This window comes from Dasypus novemcinctus, chromosome 8 (genome assembly GCF_030445035.2).
Source record: "Dasypus novemcinctus isolate mDasNov1 chromosome 8, mDasNov1.1.hap2, whole genome shotgun sequence".
Lineage (NCBI taxonomy): Eukaryota > Metazoa > Chordata > Mammalia > Cingulata > Dasypodidae > Dasypus > Dasypus novemcinctus.
The window spans coordinates 79,977,432-80,002,283 of NC_080680.1; the positions used below are offsets into that span (position 1 = coordinate 79,977,432).

Below are 24,852 nucleotides of genomic sequence, written 5' to 3' on the forward strand. Positions count from 1 at the left end.
AATGTTACATCGAAAAAATATATAGGGGACCATGAAATGTCATTGAGGCTGGAAGCTCCACACAGAGGATGAAGGAGCAAAAAGATGGAAAGAGCCCAAGTCCTTGAAGACTTTTTTTTTTAAGATTTATTTATTTTTCATCCCCCCCCCCCCAGCAATTATCTGCTCTCTGTGTCCATTCGCTGTGTGTTCTTCTGTGTCTGCTTCTGTTCTTGTCAGCAGCACGGGAATCTGTGTCTCTTTTTTGTTGCATCATCTTGCTGCATCAGCTCTCCGTTTGTGCGGTGCCACTCCTGGGCAGGCTGGACTTTCTTTCTCACTAGGTGGCTCTCCTTATGGGGTGCACTCCTTGCGTGTGGGGCTCCCCTACACGGTGGACAGCCCTGCGTGGCACGGCACTCCTTGCATGTATCAGCACTGTGCATGGGCCAGTTCCACACGGGTCAAGGAAGTCCTGGGTTTGAACCGCGGACCTCCCATGTGGTAGACGGACACTCTATCCATTGTGCCAAGTCCGCTTCCCTTGAAGACTCTCTTTGAACCACTGTCGTACCCATGTAATAGCTCTGCTAGTTATAAACACTATGATGTGCTTTTACCATCTCTATTCATTTCCAAAGTTTTATAAACAACTGTTTTACCAATTCTCCATTTTGGAGACAATATTATGATTATACTAAAAGTCCTTGATTATTTGTTTTAGATAGTTTAGATTATTTGTTTAAATAGATGAATATATATTAAAACTGCCTAATAAATACATAATTGTGCAAGAATTGCCAGAAATTTTAGATATGTACAGCAGGGGAAACAGATTGAGAGGTATAGAATTTTCTTGTTTGTCTGTTTTATGTTTATTATTATTGTTATGAAACTAATGAAAATGCTCTTATAATAATTGAAGTGATGAATGTACAACTATTTGATTATACCAAATACCATTGGTAGTATACTTTGGATGAATCGTATACTTTATTAATATGTATCAATAAAATTAATTTGTTAAAAATTAAAATATGAAAAAAATTTTACTACTGCAACATAATGCTGTATGAGCAGCTTTGTGCAAATATATTTTCGTGGTCATGTTTGAATGGGTAGCTCCTCCCCTATTACATACTATTTTATGTTCTTTTCCTTCATAGCACTTACTCTGTGTGGTTATTTGATTAATATTTGCTTCCTTCCCTAGGTCATGTATTTCATAAGTAAGTACTGTCCTTATCTGTGTATCCCTAGAACCTTTGCTCAGTAAATATTAGTTGAATTAATGCATTTCTAGTAATGTAATTACTGGGTCAAAGAATGTACATATTTAATATTTTGTTAGATACTGCCAAATTATGCTCTAGAAAGATCATACCTCTTTACATTCCGATTGCTGGTACTCATTTTTCTCTTTCAACCACACCGCCTTCTGCCCTCCTGCCTTCCCTTCCTTTCCCTCTTTCTCTTACCTTCCTTCTACAAACTTTTTTTTTTTTTAAGATTTATTTCTCCCCCCCACCCCCCATTGTTTTTGCACTGCTTTCTGCTCTCTCTGTCCATTGGCTGTATGTTCTTCTGTGCTTGTCTTCTCTTTTGGTGGTACCGAGTACTGATCCTGGGACCTTCCAGAGTGGAAGAGAGGTGCTCAGTCTCTTGCGCCACCTCAGCTCTCTGGTCTGCTACATCTGTTATTGTCTCTCTGTGTCTCTTTTAGTTCTGTCATCTTGCCGTAACAGCTCTCTGTACAGGCCAGCTTGCCTTCACCAGGAGACCCCAGGAATCAAACCCTGGACCTCCTGTATGGTAGACAGAAGCCCAATTGCTTGAACCACATCTGCTTCCCTTTCTACAAATGTTTTTTAACACCTACATCCCAGGCTTTGTTGTAGATGCTTGCAGTATATCAGGGAACAAAACAAAGGTCCTGCAGTATGTGGAGACAGACAATAAACATAAAGAATAAGGAAGTTATATAGAGTGTTAGAGGGTGAACCATAAAAGCATATATGGTTGAATAGCAAGTGGGGGGAATGGATGTGACTCAAGAGATTGAGCTCCGACCTTCTGCATCAGTAGTCCTGGGTTCAGTTTCCAGTGCCTCCTGAAAAGAAGACCAGCACACAACAAGCAAATACAGCAAATGCAAACAGTGAGGGGGTGGGGACAAATAAATATATAAAATAAATCTTTAAAAAAAAGGCATGAATGTTGAAATTTTTAAATGCCTTAATAGTACTTACCCATTTGTTCATCGGTATTTTCCTTTGTGATTTATTAACATGATGAAGGCATTAATCAAATTTTATTAATGAATAATCTCTGCCTTCCTATACTTGATTATGGTAAATTCTTCTTTTAATAAAATGTTAGGTTTGATTTACTTGTATTTTATTTTGGATTTTCACATCTATATTCACAAGTAAGATTGATCAATATTTCTTTTCTTTTTATTCTCCTATGTTAGGCTTGATGTGCTTTTCTTAATTGTAGGTTTTGTACTATTTTCCATAAAAAGAGAAGTTCTACAGTACTTATCTATTGTCTTGAAAAAGGAAAGGGAATAATTTCTAATGTTTGGCTTTATTGCCCTTTTGTTAGCTACTTGATAATTACAATGATTTAATAATTAATAGGTAAGTCCTGTCATTACCTGGACAGATGGCTGCTCACTTGGAGTCTGGGCCTCAAGCATTCTATCATCCATTGTCATGAAAAAATTAACCAGCACTTGACTCTTAAATGATGGTGTAGCAGCCTGGAGGTGTTTTGTTTGTTAATGATAGTCCTGAGTTTTTAATGTGACTGTTCCCAATTTCTTATATTTTCTACAAGAAACAAGATAAAATATGCAGACACAGCAGTCTGCATGTATGTTGCTATAGCCAAATCAGTTAGCCACAGGTCAGGGATAAGTGCAGACGCTGTACCTTTTAGAAAAGAAGACTCCTTTTAAATTGGTTCCTAGACATGCTGGAATTTTTTCACTTACCTTTCTGTCACAAGCACCAATACTTCAATGACTGAACATATTGAACTGGTCTTTGAGCTCCGTAGGGTAGTGGATCTGGCTGCCTTCTTCCTCCGTCAGCACAGGAGTACTGTGCTTCTGTCTGAGGCACTATGGCTTTCTTCCTATAGGAAATTCTATTTTTGTATAATTCTACATTTGTATTTTTTTTTTAAGATTTATTTTCATTTATTTATTCCCACCTCCTTGTCATTTGTGTTCGCTGTCAGCTTTCTCTGTCTGTTCATTGCGTGCTCTCTGTGTCTGCTTGTCTTCTTTTTAGGACGCAGCAGGAACCGAACCCATGACCTCCCATGTGGGAGAGGGAAGCCCAACCACTTGGGCTATCTCCTCTCCCTGCTTGTTGTATCTCTCATTGTGTTTCCTCGTTGTGTCATCTTGTGTTAGCTTGCCTTGTGAGCCTATTGAGCCAGCTCTCTGTCTTGCATGTCTTCTTTAGGAGGCACTGGGAACTGAACCTGGGACCTTCCGTATGGTAGGCAGGCACCCAACTGCTTGAGCCACCTCTGCTTCCCTACATTTGTATTTTTTAAAATATAATTCAGGAATCATTGGCAGTAGAGTCACCAAACTGTTTATTAAAAATGCAGATTCCAAAATCAAGAAGAAAATGCAGATTCCTAATCAACTTTAGGCTTTTCGAACTAGAAACTCTGAAAGTAGGATTTAGAAATCTCATTTTAAACAAGAGCCCCAGGTAACTCTTACTAAAATTTATAGACATTGCTTTATTAAGGTTAAGAAGAACCTGCTTTATTAAATTGTCAGCTCCTGAAGATAGGATAAGACTTGGATCTTTCAAAGAATTTGTAATCTAGACTAGGGGTGGGATGTATTAGACAAACTTGAGCTATGAAATAATCAAGTTCTAAGGCAGACTTTTTTTCTGATTGAATTTCCATGTTTATTAAAGAACAGAAATTTTCATTAAATTTAAAAATGACCTTAAAACTTAACAGTTTACCTTTCAACTGAATGCAACTGAGAAAGATGCTGGCTTTCAGATCATGTATTTATTAAAAAAAAAATAAAATGGATAGACAAAGTTACCACATTTTTCTGCATGCTAACAGGATTTCCTAAGCCCTTGAAGGATATTATTTCTTGAGCAATTAAAAAAAAAAGACTTTCTCAACAATGTAAAGATAGGAAATTTTTCAGTCTGAATTCTAAGGTCTTTATCACTTGTTCAACCACACCCGCTAGATGGGATTTTACTGTGCCACAGCTGAACTCCTCAGGCAAGAAAGTTTGAGAAGACACTAAACAAGAATGTTGTTAAAGGATGATTTTTTATAATTTTAAAGTAATCATATTTTGGCCAGCACATAGTTTACATTAGAAATCTCTACCACTGGGGATCTGTGCCTCATGACAATTTCATTCTGAATCCAGGATAATTACAAATGGCAGTTTTTTTCTGCATGCTTTCTTGGACCAAACCCTGTATGACAACACATACAATTTGCAGATTGGGAACTGAAGTTCCTATCCTCATACATAATTGCTAAGGAGTGGTAACAATAAGAAAGAATAAATGGTATACAGCATTCATTATTATAAATTATATTTGTTCTGTTCACTCCATTCTGCCTAATAGATTCAGATTCTTTCCTGTAGAAATTAGGAGTTTCCTATATAACACCAATTAGGTAATTAGTGATGATTAGAATGAGTTGTAGAGACCTTGATTCTGAACACATGTATATGCAGGTGAGGTGCAATCTGATTGCAGACACTGACAAAATAGTGGATCAAATCAAAGAAAGAGAAGACCAGGGCAATCCAAGTGTATTAGTCAGCCAAAGGGGTGCTGATGCAAAGTATCAGAAATCTTTTGGCTTTTATAAAGGGTATTTATTTGGGGTAAAAACTTAACGGTTACAAGGCCCTAAAGAGAGTAACTCAAGTTTACTTCCTAACCCAAAATCTGTTGCCATGTGTTGATGCAAGATGGTGGGTGATCCCTGTGATGGTTCAGCCTCTGTTCTCTTAAGGGTCTGTGGGCCCAGCTTCTTCTGATTTCAGCTGTAGGCTTGCATAGGGCTCACCTGCTCTGTTCTCTTCAGCTGCAGATTGTTAGGTAAATGGCTCCTCTCTCTCTGGGGCCCTGGCATCAAGTTCTCTTCTCGCATATCTGCTTCTGTGTTCTTTTTTTTTTTTTTTTTTTTTTTTTTTTTTAATTTTTTTATTTTTTATTGACTTTGTAATAATATTACATTAAAAATATATATGTGAGGTCCCATTCAACCCCACCCCCCCACCCCCCCTCTCCCCCCACCCCCAACAACACTCGTTCCCATCATCATGACACATCCATTGGATTTGGTAAGTACATCTTTGGGCACCTCTGCACCTCATATACATTGGTTCACATCATGGCCCATACTCTCCTCTATTCCATCATGTAGGCCCTGTGAGGATTTACAATGTCCGGTGATTACCTCTGAAGCACCATCCAGGGCAGCTCCATGTCCCGAAGACGCCTCCACCTCTCATCTCTTCCTGCCTTTCCCCATACCCTTTGTCCATTATGTCCACTTTTCCCAATCCAATGCCACCTCTTCTATGTGGACACTGGATTGGTTGTGTCCATTGCACCTTTATGTCAAGAGGAGGCTCAGATTCCACCTGGATGCTGGATGCAATCCTCCCATTTTCAGTTGTAATCACTCTAGGCTCCATGGTGTGGTGGTTGTCCTTCACCTCCATCTTAGCTGAGTGTGGTAAGTCCAATAAATCAGATTGTAGGTGCTGGAGTCTGTTGAGGCTCAGGATCTGGCTATCACATTGTCAGTCCAGAGATTCAAATCCCCTAAATATATCTTAAACCCCAACATTAACTGCACCTCCAGCACATTAGCATGAAAGTCTTATGAAGGGAGATCCCATCTGAGTCCAGATTCATCACACATAAACACCATTTCCAAAGAGGGGCCATCTGCCCTGGTAGTTAACCCCATCGGCCATGACCATAACTCCCATGGGTCTCTTTAGCCCTCAAAGGAACCAATATCTGGGGGTTGTATCTGCTTTATCTGTCTCTCTGACTCTGCTCAGTTGTGCATGAGGGCAAACCTTCTGCCAGCCTCCAGACTCTTTTTTAGAAACTCGTAGCCATATAAACTCATTTCTCCTTTCCATTTCCCCCTTACTTTAGGTCAAACAGCATTTTAAAGTCATGGTATTTTATGTAGACATGGATATTCTGCTGATCCGCATTGAACCTTCCGTATAAGGTCATTTTCCAGTTGCATCATCAGTTGGTAGTTGATAGTGGTCCCTCGGTGCCAGGGAGGCTCATCCCCGGGTGTCATGTCCCACGCTGGGGGGAAGGCATTGCATTTACATGCTGAGTTTGGCTTCGAGACTGGCCACATTTGAGTAACATGAAGGCTGACAGAAGGAAATTCCCAGGCACAAAGTTGCTCTAGGCCTTGTTATTATTTTGGGTTTATCAGCTCACAAGCATAGTCATTAGTATCAGGGGCTCACTGTTGAACCCTCACTCCCTCCCGGTCCCCACCACTGTACCTGGGAGACTGTCGCTGCTCCCCTAGGGACCACGACAGAGCACCACTGGCCGGGAACCCAGTACCCCCCCTACTGTGGTTTTTAATTGTTGCCACTATGAGTATATCCAAACATTACCATGCACCCTGGACATATGTTCTGTACAGCTCCCTGTCAGTCATATATCATCTGTCATTGGTATCCCATACCAGTATCCCTCCATTGCCATTGTTGAAACACTCTGTGATCCAGAACTCCCCGAAATTTGAAGCCCAATATAATGTCATGGTCCCTTACTAGGGAATGGCATATAGCGATGAGTTTAAAGGATAGATAAAGAACTTGGATAAAGTTAGATAAAGAACTTAGATAAAGAATGTTGACTTGAAAAAATTCCACATCCTATTTTCCCCCCCCCCCCCCCCTAATTGTTCAGCTTTTCTTCACAGGAGTCCTAGACCACAGCAATGTATATATATAATATACAGCACTCCCACACATCCACCAGAAAACCTTTTCCCTTCCACAGTGATACTCTTACGCCCTATTCATATCATATTTACTTAAAGTGATGTACAGAGTCTGAGACTTTAGCTTTCTAACAAGGTGACATCTGTATTTACATTATGGTGCATACTTTAGGATACACAGTTCTTTACATTTTTAGTTATCCTATGTTTTACATTATGGTTTACATTATCAGTCTGTCATCTCCTATATGTTATGGTGTAATATTACATGTTTTATATCCATCCTTGTGTACTCTCAAGAAACTCCTCTCTTACCCCCCATTTACTTTGGTTCCACACATTTAACGTCCATTTTCCCTTCCACCTTAGTGCCCTCAGTGATAGCCAACCTCCGTTTCCTGAGGAGCCACTTCCAGAGATAGATGGAATAGTGTTCAGGGCCTAACTTGCTCAACTGCCCCAATGCCCTGGGAGCCACCCTTTCTCTCGAGGGATACAGTTCCCTCTATTGGATGGCATTAGTCTTCCCCAGGATGTGGGTCCACCCCCACTCTCACTACTTGGGTTTCTACCCCATGGTGTCACCCACTCTGGCAGAATGAGCATTTAGACATTCCCCAGGAGCCCGTCCTGCATCAGACCCTCCCCTCCGAGCATTCTAAACAGGTAACCCTCTTTATTACATTTTGATATGATTTTCTCGGCATTTTACTCTCCACCAACACCTGACCCTCTCCTGGTTCGTATGCTACCCCTCCCTCCCCCCACTTTTGGGCAACGTTACCCACCCGTCCCTCCCCAGCCACCCTCAAACCCGCAAAGCCCCAAGCAAAGGCAACCCCTTGCCCCCCTTTTATCTCTTCTTTGTGTTCATACTTACCACCATCTCGTCTTAAATTCCACCCCTGCAGACATCGGCTCATATCCTTCCTCCACCCTCCGATTTCCTGCAAGCCTATCGTTCAGTCTCTTGCTATCTAGGGCAGCTTGTTTATTTCATATCATTGAGGTCATGTAGTATTTGTCCTTCAATGTCTGGGTTGCTTCACTCAACATAAGGTTCTCAAGATTCATCCATGTTATCACATGTGTTTGTAGTGTGTTTGTTCTTACAGCCGAGTAGTATTCCATTGTGTGTATATACCACATTTTATTGATCCACTCGTCTGTTGATGGGCATTTGGGTTGATTCCAACTTTTGGCAATAGTGAACAATGCTGCTATGAACATTGGTGTACATATATTGGTTTGTGTTCTTGTTTTCAGTTCTGCTGGGTATATTCCCAGCAGTGGTATTGCTGGGTCATATGGCAAATCTATGGCTAGTTTTTTGAGAAACCGCCATACTGTTCTCCAGAATGGTTGGATCCTTCTGCATTCCCACCAGCAGTGGATGAGTGTTCCCCTTCCTTCACATCCTCTCCAGCACTTGTATTCTTCTGTTTTTTTCATAGCTGCCAATCTTATGGGTGTAAGATGGTATCTCATTGTGGTTTTGATTTGCATTTCCCTGATAGCTAGAGATTTGGAACATTTTTTCATGTGCTTTCTTGCCATTTGTATTTCTTCTTCGGAGAAGTGTCTGTTTAAGTCTTTTTCCCATTTTTTAAATGGATTGTTTATCTTTTTATTTTCAAGATGTAGGAGTTCTTTATATATGCAAGTTATAAGTTTCTTATCAGATATATGATTGCCAAATATTTTCTCCCACTGTGTGGGCTCCCTTTTTACTTTCTTGACAAACTCCTTTGAGGTGCAGAAGGCTTTAATTTTGAGGAAGTCCCATTTATCTATTAGTTCTTTTGCTGCTCGTGCTTTTGGTGAGATATTCATAAATCCATTACCTATTACAAGGTCCTGTAGATGTTTCCCTACACTGCTTTCTAAGGTTTTTATGGTCTTGGCTTTTATATTTAGGTCTTTGATCCATCTTGAGTTGATCTTTGTATAAGGTGTGAGATGGTAATCCTCTTTCATTCTTCTACATATGGCTATCCAGTTCTCCAGACACCATTTGTTGAATAGGCCACTCTCTCCCAGTTGAGAGGGTTTGGTGGCTTTATCGAATATTATGTGGTTGTATATGTGAGGTTCTATATCAGAGCTTTCAATTCGATTCCATTGGTCTATATGTCTCTCCTTATGCCAATACCATGCTGTTTTCACCACCGTAGATTTATAGTATGTTTTGAAGTCAGGTAGTGTGATTCATCCAATTTCGTTTTTCTTTTTCAGTATGTCTTTGGCTATTCGGGGTCTCTTTCCTTTCCAAATAAATTTCATAGTTAGTTTTTCTAATTCCTTAAAGAAGGCTGCATTGATTTTTATTGGGATTGCATTGAATGTGTAGATCAATTTTGGTAGGATAGACATCTTAATAATGTTCAGTCTTCCTATCCATGAACAAGGAATAGTCTTCCATTTATTTAGGTCTTCTTTGATTTCCTTGAACAATCTTGTATAGTTCTCAGTGTATAAGTTCTTTACCTCTTTAGTTAAATTTATTCCTAAGTATTTGATTTTTTTATTTACTATTGTGAATGGTATTTGTTTCTTGATTTCCTCCTGATCTTGCTCATTATTGGTGTACAGAAATGCTACTGATTTTTGCGCATTGATCTTATAACCTGCGACTTTACTAAACTCATTTATGAGTTCTAGAATCTTCGTTGTAGATCTCTCAGGGTTTTCTATGTATAGGATCATGTCATCTGCAAATAATGAAATTTTGACTTCTTCCTTTCCAATTTGAATGCCTTTTATTTCTGGTTCTTGCCTCAGTGCTCGAGCAAGTACTTCTAAGACAATGTTAAATAGGAGCGGCGACAGTGGGCATCCTTGTCTTGTTCCTGAGTTTAGAGGGAAGGAGTCTAGGATTTCTCCATTGTAAACAATATTGGCTTTAGGTTTTTCATATATACTCTTTATCATGTTCAAAAAATTTCCTTGTATTCCAATCATTTGGAGTGTTTTTATCAAGAAAGGGTGCTGTATTTTGTCAAATGCTTTTTCTGCATCAATAGATATAATCATGTGATTTTTTTCCTTCAATCTGTTTATATGGTGTATTACGTTGATTGATTTTCTTATGTTGAACCATCCTTGCATACCTGGGATGAATCCCACTTGGTCGTGGTGTATAATTCGTTTAATGTGTTGTTGAATACGATTAGCAAGTATTTTGTTAAGTATTTTTGCGTCTAGGTTCATTAGAGAAATTGGTCTGTAATTTTCCTTTCTTGTGATGTCTTTGTTTGGCTTTGGTACTAGGGTAATGTTGGCATCATAGAAGGAGTTGGGTAATGTTCTTTCTGTTTCGATGGTTTGGAATAGTTTCAGCAGGATTGGTGTCAGTTCTTTCCGGAATGTTTTATAGAATTCACCTGTGAAGCCATCTGGCCCTGGGCTCTTCTTAGTTGGGAGATTTTTAATAACTGATTCTATCTCTCTGCTTGTGATTGGTTTGTTAAGATCATCAATTTCTTCTTTTGTCAATATGGGCTGTTTATGTGTTTCTAGGAATTTGTCCATTTCCTCTAGATTGTCATTTTTGTTGGAATATAGTTTTTCAAAATATCCTCTTATGATAGTCTTTATTTCTGTGGGGTCAGTGGTGATATCGCCTTTCTCATTTCTTATTTTGTGTATTTGCATCTTCTCTCTTTTTTTCTTTGTTAGTGTTGCTAAAGGTTTGTCAATTTTGTTAATCTTCTCAAAAAACCAGCTCTTGGTCTTGTTTATCTGTTCAAGTGCTTTCTTATTTTCTATTTCATTTAGTTCTGCTCTTATCTTTGTTATTTCCTTCCTTCTTCTTCCTGTTGGGTTACTTTGTTGTTGTTTTTCTAATTCCTTCAAATGTGCAGTTAGTTCTTCAATTTTTGCTCTTTCTTCTTTTTTGATATATGAATTTATGGCTATAAACTTCCCTCTCAGTACTGCTTTTGCTGCATCCCATAAATTTTGGTATGTTGTGTTATCATTATCATTTGTTTCAAGGTAGTCATTGATTTCTTTTGAGATTTCCTCTTTGACCCACTGTTTTTCTAAGAGTGTGTTGTTTAATTTCCAAATCGTGGTGTGAAATCTGGGCTTCTTTCCCTTGCAAATCTCCAGCTTGACTCCACTGTGGTCAGAGATAATGTTTTGTATGATTTCAATCTTTCTGAATTCGTTCAGCCTTTCTTTGTGGCCTAGCATATGATCTATCTTGGAGAATGATCCATGTGCACTTGAGAAAAATGTATATCCTGCTGTGTTTGGGTGTAGCGATCTATATATGTCTATTAGATCGAGCTCCTCTAATATACTATTCAGATGTTTTGTGTCTTTGGTGATTCTCTTTTGAGATGTTCTGTCCAGAATTGATAGTGGTGTATTAAAATCCCCCACTATAATTGTAGATGTATCTATTCTTTCACTTAGTTTTTCCAGCGTTTGCCTGACGTATTTAGAGGCACCCTTGTTAGGGGCATAGATATTTATGATTGTTCGATCTTCTTGACAGATTTTCCCTTTGACTAAAATGTAGTATCCTTCTTTGTCTCTCACAATTGTTTCACATTTAAAGTCTATTTTGTCTGATATTAATATAGCTACTCCTGCCTTTTTTTGGTTATTGTTAGCTTGTATGATTGTTTTCCAGCCTTTCACTTTCAATCTCCATGCGTCTCTGGGTCTAAGATGTGTCTCTTGTAGACAGCATATGGATGGGTCATATTTCCTTATCCAGTGTCCCAGTCTGAATCTTTTGATAGGTGAGTTTAATCCATTGACAGTCAGTGTTATTACTATCAAGGAATTATTTGTGTTAGCCATATTTTGATTGGATTTGTGTTTGTCATATTTTGTTTGTATATTTTTTTTTGTCTTTTTTGTTGTTGTTGTTGGTCTTATACTCTCCTCCAACTTTGCCTTTCCTGTTTTTTCCTTTCTTCCTGCAGAACTCCCTTTAGAATTTCTTGAAGGGGAGGTTTCTTGTTGGTATACTCTTTCAGTTTCTGTTTGTCTGCGAATATTTTGAACTCTCCATCATGTTTGAATGCTAGTTTAGCTGGGTAGAGTATTCTTGGTTGGAAATTTTTTTCCTTTAGTACCTTGACTATATCATACCACTGTCTTCTTGCCTCCATGGTTTCAGAAGAGAAATCAGCACTTAATCTAATTGAGCTTCCCTTGTATGTGATGGTTTTCTTTTCTCTTGCTGCTTTTAGGATCTTCTCTTTGTCTTGAGCATTGGATAATTTGACAAGTATATGTCTTGGGGTGGGCCTGTTGGGGTTTATGACTTGTGGAGTGCGCTGTGCTTCTTGGATATGTACATCTGTCTCTTTCAGTAGATTTGGGAAGTTTTCAGTCATTATTTCCTGCAACACTCTTTCTGACCCCTTTCCCTTCTCTTCACCTTCTGGAATGCCTATAATACGTATGTTTGAGCGTTTTGCATTGTCATTCAGGTCCCTAAATCCTAATTGGATTTTTTCTATCTTCTTATTGACCCCTTCTACTATCTGTTTGATTTCTGATGTACTGTCTTCCACATCACTAATTCTCTGCTCTGTCTCTTCTAGTCTGCTGATATTTGCTGCAAGTGTATTTTTGATTTCTTGAACTGTGGTGTTCATTCCCATCATATCTGTTATGTTTTTGCGTATGTCTGCAATTTCCCCTCCAAGTGATGTCTTCATGTTGTTAACCTCTTTCATTACTGCATCAAATTTGTCAGTGATAAATGTTCTGAGATCTTTCATTGCTTGTGCCAAGTTTTGCTCCCCTTCGTGATTATTGGTTTGTTGATTGGATTCAGCCATGTTTTCCTGATTATTGGTTTGGTTCGTAGATTTTTGTTGCTTTCTTGTCATCTCTTTATTTTGACGAATTTAATCAGTTCCTTAGCTTCTTTGTCTGCTCTTGGAGGTTAATTAGTTGTTATTTTTGCACAGGTGTTATATCTTCTCTTTGTCACTTTTTTCTTCTTATTCTAGTTACTTGTTGTTGGTTAAGTTCACTTTAGAGGAAAGTATTAGTGTTGGGGAAAGGCAATTGTGTAAGCAAGGGAAAAGTGTAAAGTTGTATTGGTGATGTATGTTAATAAAGCAGGAATATGAGATCTGGAAGGATGGAGGTTAGATTCATGTAGATTGTATAGAGTTATAGCTGTAGGTAGAGTACCTTTTATGAAGTTGATGACTGAATTTGGGAGGAATATGGTATGAACTACACAGCTATTGTTTTCATGAGAGAGGGAAAAAGAAAAGAAAGGTAATAGTTTCAAGAGTGGATAATAGACAGAAAACAGAACAAAGGTATTAGGAATTAAGAGTTAGACACTTTGTGGATCAAAGAACGGGAGGTGGGGGGTGGAATATAGGAGAGACAGTAGATGATAGTGGATATCAAGATGCAGGGGAAGGGGGATAGTGTAGGTAGCCTAAATCAGTTCACACAGAAATGAGGCAGTGGAGGATGGGAAAACCCAGCAAATGTGAGGTGTCCCCTGTAGCACCTATTGTATACTTGAATTAAAGTAAAAATAAGTGGAAGATGAGGGACAAGAGGGAAAGAGAAAACCGAAAAAAAAACAAAAACAAAAAAAAAAAAACAAACTAATTATAATAGAGAAAAAAGAAAGGCAAGAAGAAAGGAAGAAAAAAAAAGAGGATGGGCAAACGGTGGGGAACGGATAGGGAGAAGAGAGATACAGGTACACACGTGTCACAATTGCAACACTATCTAAAACAACAACTTCCCCCCGCTTTGCCCTAAAACCCCCCGTCTGTCTGCCCAAATGGGTCTGCAAGCACCTCCCTTCCCACAAACCCCCAATAGGCCGCCCAGGGCCCACGAACTCCCCAGTACTGCAGATGCTCAAAAAAAAAAAAAAAAAAAAAAAAAGAAAAAAAAATTTAAGTAAAATTAAAAAAAAAAAAAAAAAAACAAACAAACAAACAAACAAAAAAAAAAAAAAAAAAAACAGAAACCCCTCCGCAGGCCCGGCTCCGCCCGCCGCGGAGGCTTGGACCGGCTCTGCCCGGCTCCTCACGCCGCCTTGGCCTGGCCTGGCTCCGCCCAGCTCCGCTCGCTACAGCGGCCCAGCCGGCTCCGGCATCCACCTCCCGCCACCGCGGCCTGGACCGGCCCTGCCCGGCTCCGTACCCGCCGCGGCCTGACCCGGGCCCGCCCGGCTCCAAACGCTACCGCGGCCCGCAGCCGGGGCCTGCACCGGCCCCGCCCGGCTCCAAGCGCTACCGCGGCCCGCAGCCGGGGCCTGCACCGGCCCCGCCCGGCTCCAAGCGCTACCGCGGCCCGCAGCCGGGGCCTGCACCGGCCCCGCCCGGCTCCAAGCGCTACCGCGGCCCGCAGCCGGGGCCTGCACCGGCCCCGCCCGGCTCCAAGCGCTACCTCGGCCCGCAGCCGGGGCCTGCACCGGCCCCGCCCGGCTCCAAGCGCTACCGCGGCCCGCAGCGGGGGCCTGCACCGGCCCCGCCCGGCTCCAAGCGCTACCGCGGCCCGCACCGGCCCCGCCCGGCTCCAAGCGCTACCGCGGCCCGCAGCGGGGGCCTGCACCGGCCCCGCCCGGCTCCAAGCGCTACCGCGGCCCGCAGCCGGGGCCTGCACCGGCCCCGCCCGGCTCCAAGCGCTACCGCGGCCCGCAGCCGGGGCCTGCACCGGCCCCGCCCGGCTCCAAGCTCTACCGCGGCCCGCAGCGGGGGCCTGCACCGGCCCCGCCCGGCTCCAAGCGCTACCGCGGCCCGCAGCCGGGGCCTGCACCGGCCCCGCCCGGCTCCAAGCGCTACCGCGGCCCGCAGCCGGGGCCTGCACCGGCCCCGCCCGGCTCCAAGCGCTACCGCGGCCCGCAGCCGGGGCCTGCACCGGCCCCGCCCGGCTCCAAGCGCTACCTCGGCCCGCAGCCGGGGCCTGCACCGGCCCCGCCCGGCTCCAAGCGCTACCGCGGCCCGCAGCCGGGGCCTGCACCGGTCCCGCCCGGCTCCAAACGCTACCGCGGCCGCAGCCGGGGCCTGCACCGGCCCCGCCGGCTCCAAACGCTACCGCGGCCCGGCCCGGCCTGGCTCAGCCCCACCGAGCGGGGCTAGATGCCTCGTCTCCGCCTACCCAAGAAGGGAATCCTCTGCAGGTAGCTGGGATCTCCGTGTATATTTCACAGACGAATCCTCTGTTACCTTCCCTCCAAATCGATGTCCAGACACCTCCGGACCAGCAAAAATCCCGAAACAATCCGGTCCCAAAGAGTCTCCAACGCCGCCCAGCCGATTCCCTGCAGAAGACTCTAACAGGGATGTTCACTCAGCCGCCATCTTGCCCCCTCTCCTGCTTCTGTGTTCTTGATTGAGCGTCCGTTTTTATAGCCCACCAAGGGGGTATGGACTCAAATTGACTCACCCTAAGGACTCAAGCCCTAATCTTAATTTAATCAAAGGAATCTCAGCTGAATCTAATAAAATCAGAGGATAGCATGTCCAGAGGAAAAGACCAGTTTACAAACATAATCAAATACCTTTTTTGGAATTCATAAATAATATCAAACTGCTACACTAAGGTGCAATATATTCATCAATAAAGCTATGAAAATACTAGTCCAAGAACAAAAGTGCTGGACCTATGAATGCTGTGTCATGCAAATGCATTTCACTTTTGTCATGTGTGCAACCACAAGCTTAGCGATTTTAGCAGATAAAATAACAAATGTTAGTATATAAAGACAGGGATGCTTTTCAAAAAGCAGAGCCACTGATTTCTTGTAGATCATTGCAGCTAAGGTAATCACTGATCCAATATAGAGAAAAGGAAAAAGGACACTTGTTCCTGCTATCATGGATCCATTTTTGCTAACCATCTGCGAAGATTGCATGGAAGTAATTTGTACAAGGAAATATGGTTCCTGCTACAGTACAAAGCATGGGAAGTTTTCATTTCAGCACTTGAATCATAGATTGCCAAAAAGGTGGTCCTCCAGTCACTGATAGCAAATACATGATTATTATGATTTGCACTTCTAGTCACATTAGTTAGTCCGAATTGTAGTGTTCCAGAAATGTATATTTGCCAGTGTGCACAATAAAACATTAATATCCAGCAAAACGTCAACAACAAAAAATCAAGCAGGGTTTGTCCCCAGTTGTACTGCAATACAAGTTCCAAAAACAACAAAAACTGATGATAGTGAATCACAGCTATTAACTAAAAAGTTTTCCTAAAGGAGAACTATTATGGGTTCTTCTTGCTTGTTTCCCATCTATAGCATCTGTAGTAGTCAACCAAAGGGGTGCTGATGCAAAATACAAGGAATTGGTTGTTTTTTGTAAAGGGTGTTAATTTGGGGTAGGAGCTTGTAGATACCAGGCCATAAAGCATAAATTACTTGCCCACCAAAGTCTGTTTGGAGCAAGATGGCCGACGACGTCTGTGAGGGTTCAGGCTTCCTCGCTTCCTACGTTTCTGGGGCTTGCTTTTCTCTGGGTTGTAGGTTTCTTCCTTCCTGGTGCTGACTTCCCGGGTCTTCAGCATCAAACTCTTAACATCAGAAATCCCCAACTCTGTTCTTTGCAGTGCCTTTTATCTGTGAGTCCCCACCCACCAAGGGGTAGGGACACAACACCCTAATCATAACTCAATCATGCCCAGGTGCAGATCAGATTACAAGCATCATACAATATTTTTGGAATTCATAAATTATATCAAACTGCTACAGCATCCAAAGACTGTTATATGAAAAGGACACATGCACATGCATTATATGCCCACAGATGTGCCTGTTCGGTAACTTTAGGGGAGTAGTAGACTAATAAAACAGTTGTATAGATGTTTATTGACAGTCCAATGATGGCGGTGAAACTTGGGGCAATCTAGTAGGGAACTCTTCCAACTAGCCATTCTAGTACCCTTGTGTTGAAGATTCAAGTAGGGAAATGTCCAGCACTGTCATACCTGTGTTCTAGCTGCTTTTGTTGGTATCTTGTTAATGGTGGTGTAGGTAACTGAAACTATTTAATATAAACCCTGTTGTACTCATATGCCCAAAGCCTATAGGGTATTATGGGTAAGAATTTCCACATCATTCCCTTGCTAATCAATGCCCACTCATGTATCCTGTTTTTCTTTTAAGGTTTTCTTTTAAGTTTGTAGCTTTTTGTGACTGTGTTTGCCTCAGGCTCTAGCAACTGGGTGACTCTGACTGGTGGCAGCACTTTTTGGCAGTTTTTTTTTTTTTAATATATTTTATTGAGATACAATTTATGTACAGTAGACTCACTCATTCAAAGTATGTAGTTTGATTAGTTTTGACGGATGTATATACCAGTGAAACTCATATCAGTCAAAATGCAGAACATTTCCATTATCTCTCAATGTTTCCTCATGCCCCTTTGCAATCAATACCTCTTTTTACCTCATGCTCCAGGCAACCACTGATGTACTTCTTTAACTATAGACTGTTTGCTTTCCTAAAGTTTTATATAAATGGAATTAACAGTATGTACTGTTTTGTGTCTGGCTTCTTTGACTCAGCATAAGGATTTTGAGATGCATCCATTTTGTTTAGTTTATCAGTAATTTGTTAATTTTTATTGCTGGGTAGTGTTCCTTAATATGGATACACCACATTTTGTTTAACCATTTACCTGTTGATGTCATTTGGGTTGTTTCCAGTAATTATGAATAATAACACTTTTATGATCATATGTTTCATATCTCTTTGTCAAGTACCTAGGAATGGATTGGCTAGAACATGTGATAGATATTTCTTGGACTTTTTAAGAAATAAACAGTTGGCTTTTATTTTGATTCTTAACAGAGACATTGTTCCAGAGTAATTGAGCATTGTTTATGGAGAATTGTTTAAATGGAACTTGAAGATGGGTATCAATTATATAAGGAAGGATAGGGAGCATTTATTGAGTAACTATCATTTGTCTAGCACATGGTAGTTAAATGCTACATATATTATTTTCAATATTTATGTAACCATGAGGTAAGTGGTATTCACTTTTTTTTTAATTAGAGAAGTTGTAGTTAACAGAAAAATCATGTAGAAAGTACAGAATTCCCATGTACTACCCATCCCCACACACAGTTTTCCCTATTGTTAACACTCTCCAAAAGTATACTACTTTTGTTAAAATTGATCAATGTTATTATAATTGTATTATTCACTGTGGACCAAAGTAAACATTAGGGGTCGCTGTTTGCTCTCTATTCTATGGTTTTTTAAAGTGTTTATTCTAGTAAGATAGATATAACCTAAAATTTCCTATTTTAACCATTTTCAGAAATACATTTATGTGTTGATTATGTTCACAATGTTATGTTACTATCACTACCATCTATTACCAAAACTTTTCCATTATCCCAAACAGAAACTCTGTAACAATTAAGCATTAATTCCCCATTCCTTACCCTCATTCTGGCCCCTGGTAACTTATATTCTAGTTTCTGACTCTATGAATTTGCATATTCTAAATTTTATTTAAGGGAGCTCATATAATATCTGTCTTTTATGTTTGGCTTACTTCACGCAACATGATGTCTTCAAGATTCATCCATATTGTAGCATGCATCAAAACTTCATTCCCTTGTTATGGCTGAATAATATTCCATTAAATATATATCCTACATTTTGTTTATCCATTCATCTCTTGATGGATGCTTGCCATCTTTTGGCAATTATCTATAATGCTACTGTGAACATTGGTGTGCAAGTACCTATTCGAGTCCCTGCTTTCAATTCTTTTGCAATTGAAGTGGCATTGCAGGTAATTCTATACTTCTGAGGAACGGCCAAACTGTTTTCCACAGCTCTGCAACATTTTACGTTCCCATCAACAATGAATGAGTATTCTCATTTCTCCATATCCTCTCCAAAACTTGTTATTTTTAAAGAGTAGCAATTCTAGTGGGTGTAAAATCGTATCTCATTGTGGTTTTGATTTGCATTTCCCTAATGAGTAAAGAAGTCAAGCGTCTTTTCATGTGCTTATTGGCCATGGATATATTAATATCTTCTTTGTAGAAACGTTTGTTAAAGTCTTTTGCCCATTTCTTTTTTTCCCCCATTTCTTAATTTGTTGTGTTTGTGTTGTTAGATTTTTTATATACTCAAAATATTAAACCCTTATCAGATATGTAGCTTATGTATTTTTATGCCATTCATAGGTTGTTTTTTTAACTTTCATGATAAAGTCCTATGGTGCACAAAAGTTTTTAATTTTTGTGAAGTGCCATTTATTTATTTTTTCATTCATTGCTCATGCTTTTGGTGTAAAAATCTAAGAAACTATTGCCTAACACAGGGTCCTTAAGATGTTTTCCTATGTTTTCTTCTAGGAGTTTTATAGTTTTCTTTTTTATATTCAGGCTTTTGATCCTTTTTTTCCTTTCTTTTCTTTTTTTTTTTCTTTTTGATTCTTCTTTTGATCCACTTTAAGTTAACTTTTTATGTGGTGTGAGGTAGGGGGTCCACCCTCTTTCTTTTGCATATGGCTATATCAGGTTTCCCAGCACCGTTTGTTAAAGAGACTGTTCTTTCCCTATTAAATAGATATAACAGGAAGCAGATGTGGCTCAAGCAATTGGGCTTCCACCTACCATATAGGAGGCCCAGGGTTCAATGCCCAGGGCCTCCTGATGAAGGCAAACTGGTGTGTGTGGTGAGCTGGCCCACATGGAGTGCTGGCCTGTGTGGAGTGCAGGCCTGTACAGAGTACTGCCCCACACAGGAGTGCTGCCCCATGCTGGGGTGCTGGCTGATGTGGAGAACCGGTGCAGCAAGATGATGCAACAAAAAGGGATACAGGGGAGAGACACTAGGAGTCAGCAGATCAGGGAACTGAGGTGGTGCAAGAGAATGATCACCTCTCTCCAACTGTGGAAGGTCCCAGGATTGGTTCCTGGAGCCACCTAATGAGAATACAAGCAGACACAGAGCACACAGCGAATGGACACAGAAAGCAGACACCGGGTTGGGGGGCGGGGAGGAGAAATAAATAAAATCCTTTTTAAAAAAAAATGGACATGGCATCCTTGTCAAAAATCACTTGTGTGAGGGCTTTTTCCCCTTAACTGAATTCAATTCCATTGATCTGTATGATTGTCCTTATGCCAGTACCAAGCTGTTTTGACCACTGTGGTTTTGTAATAAGTTTTAAAATTGGGAAGTGTGACTCCTTCAACTTTTTTCTTCTTTTTCAAGATTGTTTTGGCTATTTGTGGCCTCTTACCCTTCCATTGAAATTTGATAATTGGCTTTTCCATTTCTGCAAAGAAGGCCATTGAAATTATGATTGGGGTTAGTTTGAATCTGTAAATCACTTTTGATAAAATGACATCTTAATATTTAGTTTTCCAATCCATGAACATGAAATGTCCTTCCATTTATATAGATCTTAATTTCTTCCAGTAATGTTTTGTAGTTTACCATATATAAGTCCTTTACATCCTTGGTTAAATGTATTCCTAATTGTTTGATTCTTTTAGTTGCTGTTGAAAATGGGATTTTCCCCCTTGATTTCTGTGGCAGTTTGTGATTATTTTATGAATCCCAAAAAGAGAAAGGTTATATTTGTAAACTAATCTGTTCTTCTGGGTATGATACCCTTTGATTGTACTAGATTCAGCTGGCATGTCTTGATTAAAAGATTAGGGCTTTGATTTGGTCATGTCAGTAGGGCATGACTCAGGTTGAATCCTTGCCCCCTTGGTGGACTGATATAAATGGACACTGACTCAAGAAGACACATGGAAGAGGAGAGAAATTGGTCGTTTCAGTCCTGCCATGTGACAGAAAGGAGAAGGCTCAAACAGCTAAAGCCCTGGAAGAGAGAGAACCCTGAAGTGGACTCTTCAGGTCCTTGTAACTGTAAGCTTTTACCTCAAATAAATACCCTTTATAAAAGCCAAAAGATTTCTGGTACTTTGCATCAGCACCCCTTTGGCTGACTAATACACCCTCCATCTTGGTCAGTTTTATACTCTGTTCACAAATGACACTATAAATTGTGAAATCTCTTGAATGTCTTATTCCATGGTATGTGTTTTCATTTGCTTCTGAACAGTCTATACTCTCATTTTCACCCATTGAAATTTCTCATATTAAAGTTTTTAGTAATCTCTTTGTTTCTAAATCCAGTGGATCTTCTTCAGTTTCATTGTACTTGACTACTGTGTAGCGGTTAACACCTATTGACCACTCCATCCTTGAAACCTTCTTTTCCCTGATGTCAGATATACCATCCTGCTATGATTTTTTTTTCCTGTCTCTCTGACTTCTTCTCTAGGTTTGGTTATGGATTCTTCTTCTGCTTTCCTTTTTTAAGTCAGGTTTTTTGAGGTATAATTCACATATAAAAATTTTTTCCTTAGTGTGTGGCTCTATGCATTTTGACACATATGTAACCACAACTATAGTCAAGATAACAGTTCTGTCACCCCAAAAGTTCTCTATACCCCTTTGCGGTCAAGTTTTCCTACTTCCACCCCTAACAACCACTAACTGTTTCCTGTTCCTATTGTTTTGCCTCTTCCAAAATCTCATATAAATAAAATATGGTATATAGCTTTTTGAACCTGGCTTCTTTCACTTAAGCATTTGAGATTCATCAATGTGTGCCAGTAGTTCATTCCTTATTATTCCTGTGAAGCATTACACTGTATGATATACCACAGTTTATTTATCCTTCACCAGTTGAGAATATTTAGATGTCTAGTTCTCAGTGAATTAAACCATGGTAAGCATTAATGTACAGGTTTTTGTGTAAACATATGTTTTTATTTCTTTTGGGTAAATGTCTAGCAGCGTGATTGTTGGGTTATATGGTTGTATGCTGTTTGTTTAACTTTTGTAAGAAAGTACCAAACTGTTTTCCAACGTGGCTTACCTATTTTGTATTTTCACCAACAATGTGTGATGTACCTCCTTAACAACACTTGATATTGTCAGGTTTTTTTTTGTTTTTTATATTTCTCTGCTTGTTAAATGTTTTCTTCCTTAGTGTTCCCCCGCCTGATGCCATCTTTTTCTCTTATTCCATACTCTCTGTTGCAGTGTTCTTAACTACTTACATTTTTATTCTTATTCATTTTTAAATATTTACTGATCATCTACTTTGTGCCAGGTACTGTTTAGGCACCAAGAATATGCCAAGGATCCCGCTTTCATAGGAGCTTGTGTTCTGAAAGCTTCCAAGTCTGTTATCTTCTGCTCGACATTTCTTTCCTGAGTCCTACACCAGTATATCCAGCTGCCCTCTGAATATATTCATTTGAGATTTCCCATAGGTACTCAAAGTGAATGTATCTAACCCTGAATTCATCATATCTCTTAGACTGCCCCTTTCATTAATCTATTTCTCTCAACTCTTTCGCCACTTCCCTAGTTCAGGCCATGACCTCAGACAACAGTTCTTCCTACCTGCCTCCTGACACTATTCATCAGTGCCCCTTACTCTGGCAAACCATTGGCCACACCATAACACAGTTCTCTTTCTAAAATGGTAAATCAGATCCTAATTCTTCCATCTCCAGATAATTCCAAATTCCTAACATTATATAATTCCTAAACATTACATAAGAACCCCTGAGATCAGGTTCCGTCATAGCCCCATAGCCTCACATTCAGATATGCAAGAACTCAGTTTCCTGAAAATGTCAGGTTCTTTCTTATTTCTAGACCTTTACCTGTGTAAGGAATGTCCTTTTCCTGGATTATTTCCTCCCTTTCTTTTTCAGTACTTTTCTTCCTCAGTACTCAGGCCTAGCTAAACCTAACTATCCTCAGTAATTGTTCTACTACCTAATGAGATGTGTTTTTTTTAAGATTTTATTTTATTTTTAAAATTTATTTCCACCCCTCCTCCCCCAGTTTTCTGCTCTCTGTGTCCATTCTCTGTGTGTTCTTCTGTGACCGCTTCCATCCTTACCAGTGGCACCAGGAATCTGTGTTTCTTTTTGTTGCGTCATCTTGTTGTATCAGCTTTCCGTGTGTGCGGCACCATTCTTGGGCAGGCTGCACTTTCTTTCGCGCTGGGCAGCTCTTCTTATGGGGCACACTCCTTGTGCGTGGGGCTCCCCTACGCGGGGGACATCCCTGCATGGCATGGCACTCCTTGCGCGCATCAGCACTGCGCATGGGCCAGCTCCACACGGGGCAAGGAGGCCCTGGGTTTGAGCCCTGGACCTCCCATGTGGTAGGTGGGCACTCTATCCATTGAACCAAGTCCGCTACCCATTAATGAGATATTTTAATACATGTTTGGGGATTGGGGTGGAGAAGGAAACTTACTTAATTAAGCTCTTATAATGGTATTGGGCTGAAGTGGTAAGCAGAGGGGACTGATTTGTCAGAGACCATGACTTGTTTTTTTCTGGGTTAAAGATAGACCCAGTATATGGAATCAGATCATTCATTCAGTTTTATTCATACAATAGATATTTATTTAGCACCTACTGTGTAAAAGAAACTGTTATGCATTGCTCTGGAGTGTCCAAAGATGAGGCAGTGCCTGCAGAGAGAGGCTTTATTGGACCCAGAATTTCATTGAGAATTAGCATTGTCACTTGCCTGGAGCAATGTAGGTCATTAGATATTTTCTTCTGAGGCTCTATGAGATTGTTTATTCAGTTTTCTTTTAAAAGAAACTGAGTACTCTCTAGCAGTTTCTATGGCAACTATGCTATAGCCTGGGAGAATTTTCTTATACACCCCTCTCCAGTTTAGAAAGTTAAATATAAAATTAAAAAAAAAAGGTACACTAAACCAATATATTGTTTCTGAGGGATAGGAAGAGGAGACCTAGTGATAGGAAGAAGGTAAGTACATAGGAAGAAAATTGGCTTTTAGTATATGGCTAAACTCAACAGCCTGTGGCCAATTATAGTCCCATATTCCCATTCCCAGGAATGGGGTTAGCTCAGGGAATGAAACCAGGCTGGGTTGGCATCATTCAGCGCCCAAAGAATTTTGAGTCTTACTGTAAACTTCCAAGAGAGCTGTATCCTCAGAATGCTAAAGGTTATCTAGACCACACATTGAAGATCACTCAACACACATTAGAACTTACAGATTGTGCACATCTGGGAGTATTTTCTTCCTGCCACCTATTTACTGGGACCCTGTAAGGCAGGCAAAAACATGGCAACATGACAAAATAACATCATGTGCTGATTGCTTACCATGTTCCGTGGACTGTGCTAAGGCACTTACATGCATTTTCTCATCTAATCCTTACAATAACCCAGTGAGACTCAGAGTATTATTATTGTTATATTACAGATGAGGAAACATCTATGACTTTTTCAAGATCATATAGCTAGTAAGTGGCATAGCCAGAAAATCTTAGCTCTCTTTGATGTCAAAGACCACATTCTTAACTATGAAGCTAAATTCCCCCTTGTTTATTGGAAGAAAGGCTGATTTTTCATAATAGCTTTGTCACATTAGTTGCCTCAAATTCAGTTTGGATGTGGTATAGAATTTAATATTGAATTTTTGACTTTGAAAAATTAGTAGAAAATGTCTTCAGTTTTGTCTTTCAAAACTTCTGTTTTAATGAGTTTTATTAAAAGTCTATATTGGAAAGTGGATGTGTCTCAAATGATTGATTTCTTGCCTACCACATAGGAAGTACATGGTTCGGTTCCCGGCAGCAAGCTGGCATGACAGGCAGGCATGGAAAGCTGACACAAGGTGATCCAACAAGGGAAATGGATGTGGCTCAACCAATTGGGCTCCTGTCAACCATATAGGAGGTCCAGGGTTTGATGCCCAGGGCCTCCTAGTGAGGGCAAACTGGCCCATGTGGAGTGCCAGCCCACACTGGAATGCTGTCCCATGCAGGAGTGCCAGCC

The 24,852-nt window shown here is 40.6% G+C and overlaps 1 protein-coding gene and 1 pseudogene across 5 annotated transcripts in view; one reads left to right on the forward strand and one right to left on the reverse strand.

Annotated features, from left to right (window-relative positions):
- The window catches only part of UNC13B (unc-13 homolog B), a 293,983-nt gene that overhangs the window by 139,227 nt on the left and 129,904 nt on the right, over positions 1 to 24,852 (forward strand). The window lies entirely within an intron of this gene.
- On the reverse strand, positions 4,673 to 17,098 carry LOC101442392 (choline/ethanolaminephosphotransferase 1-like; annotated as a pseudogene).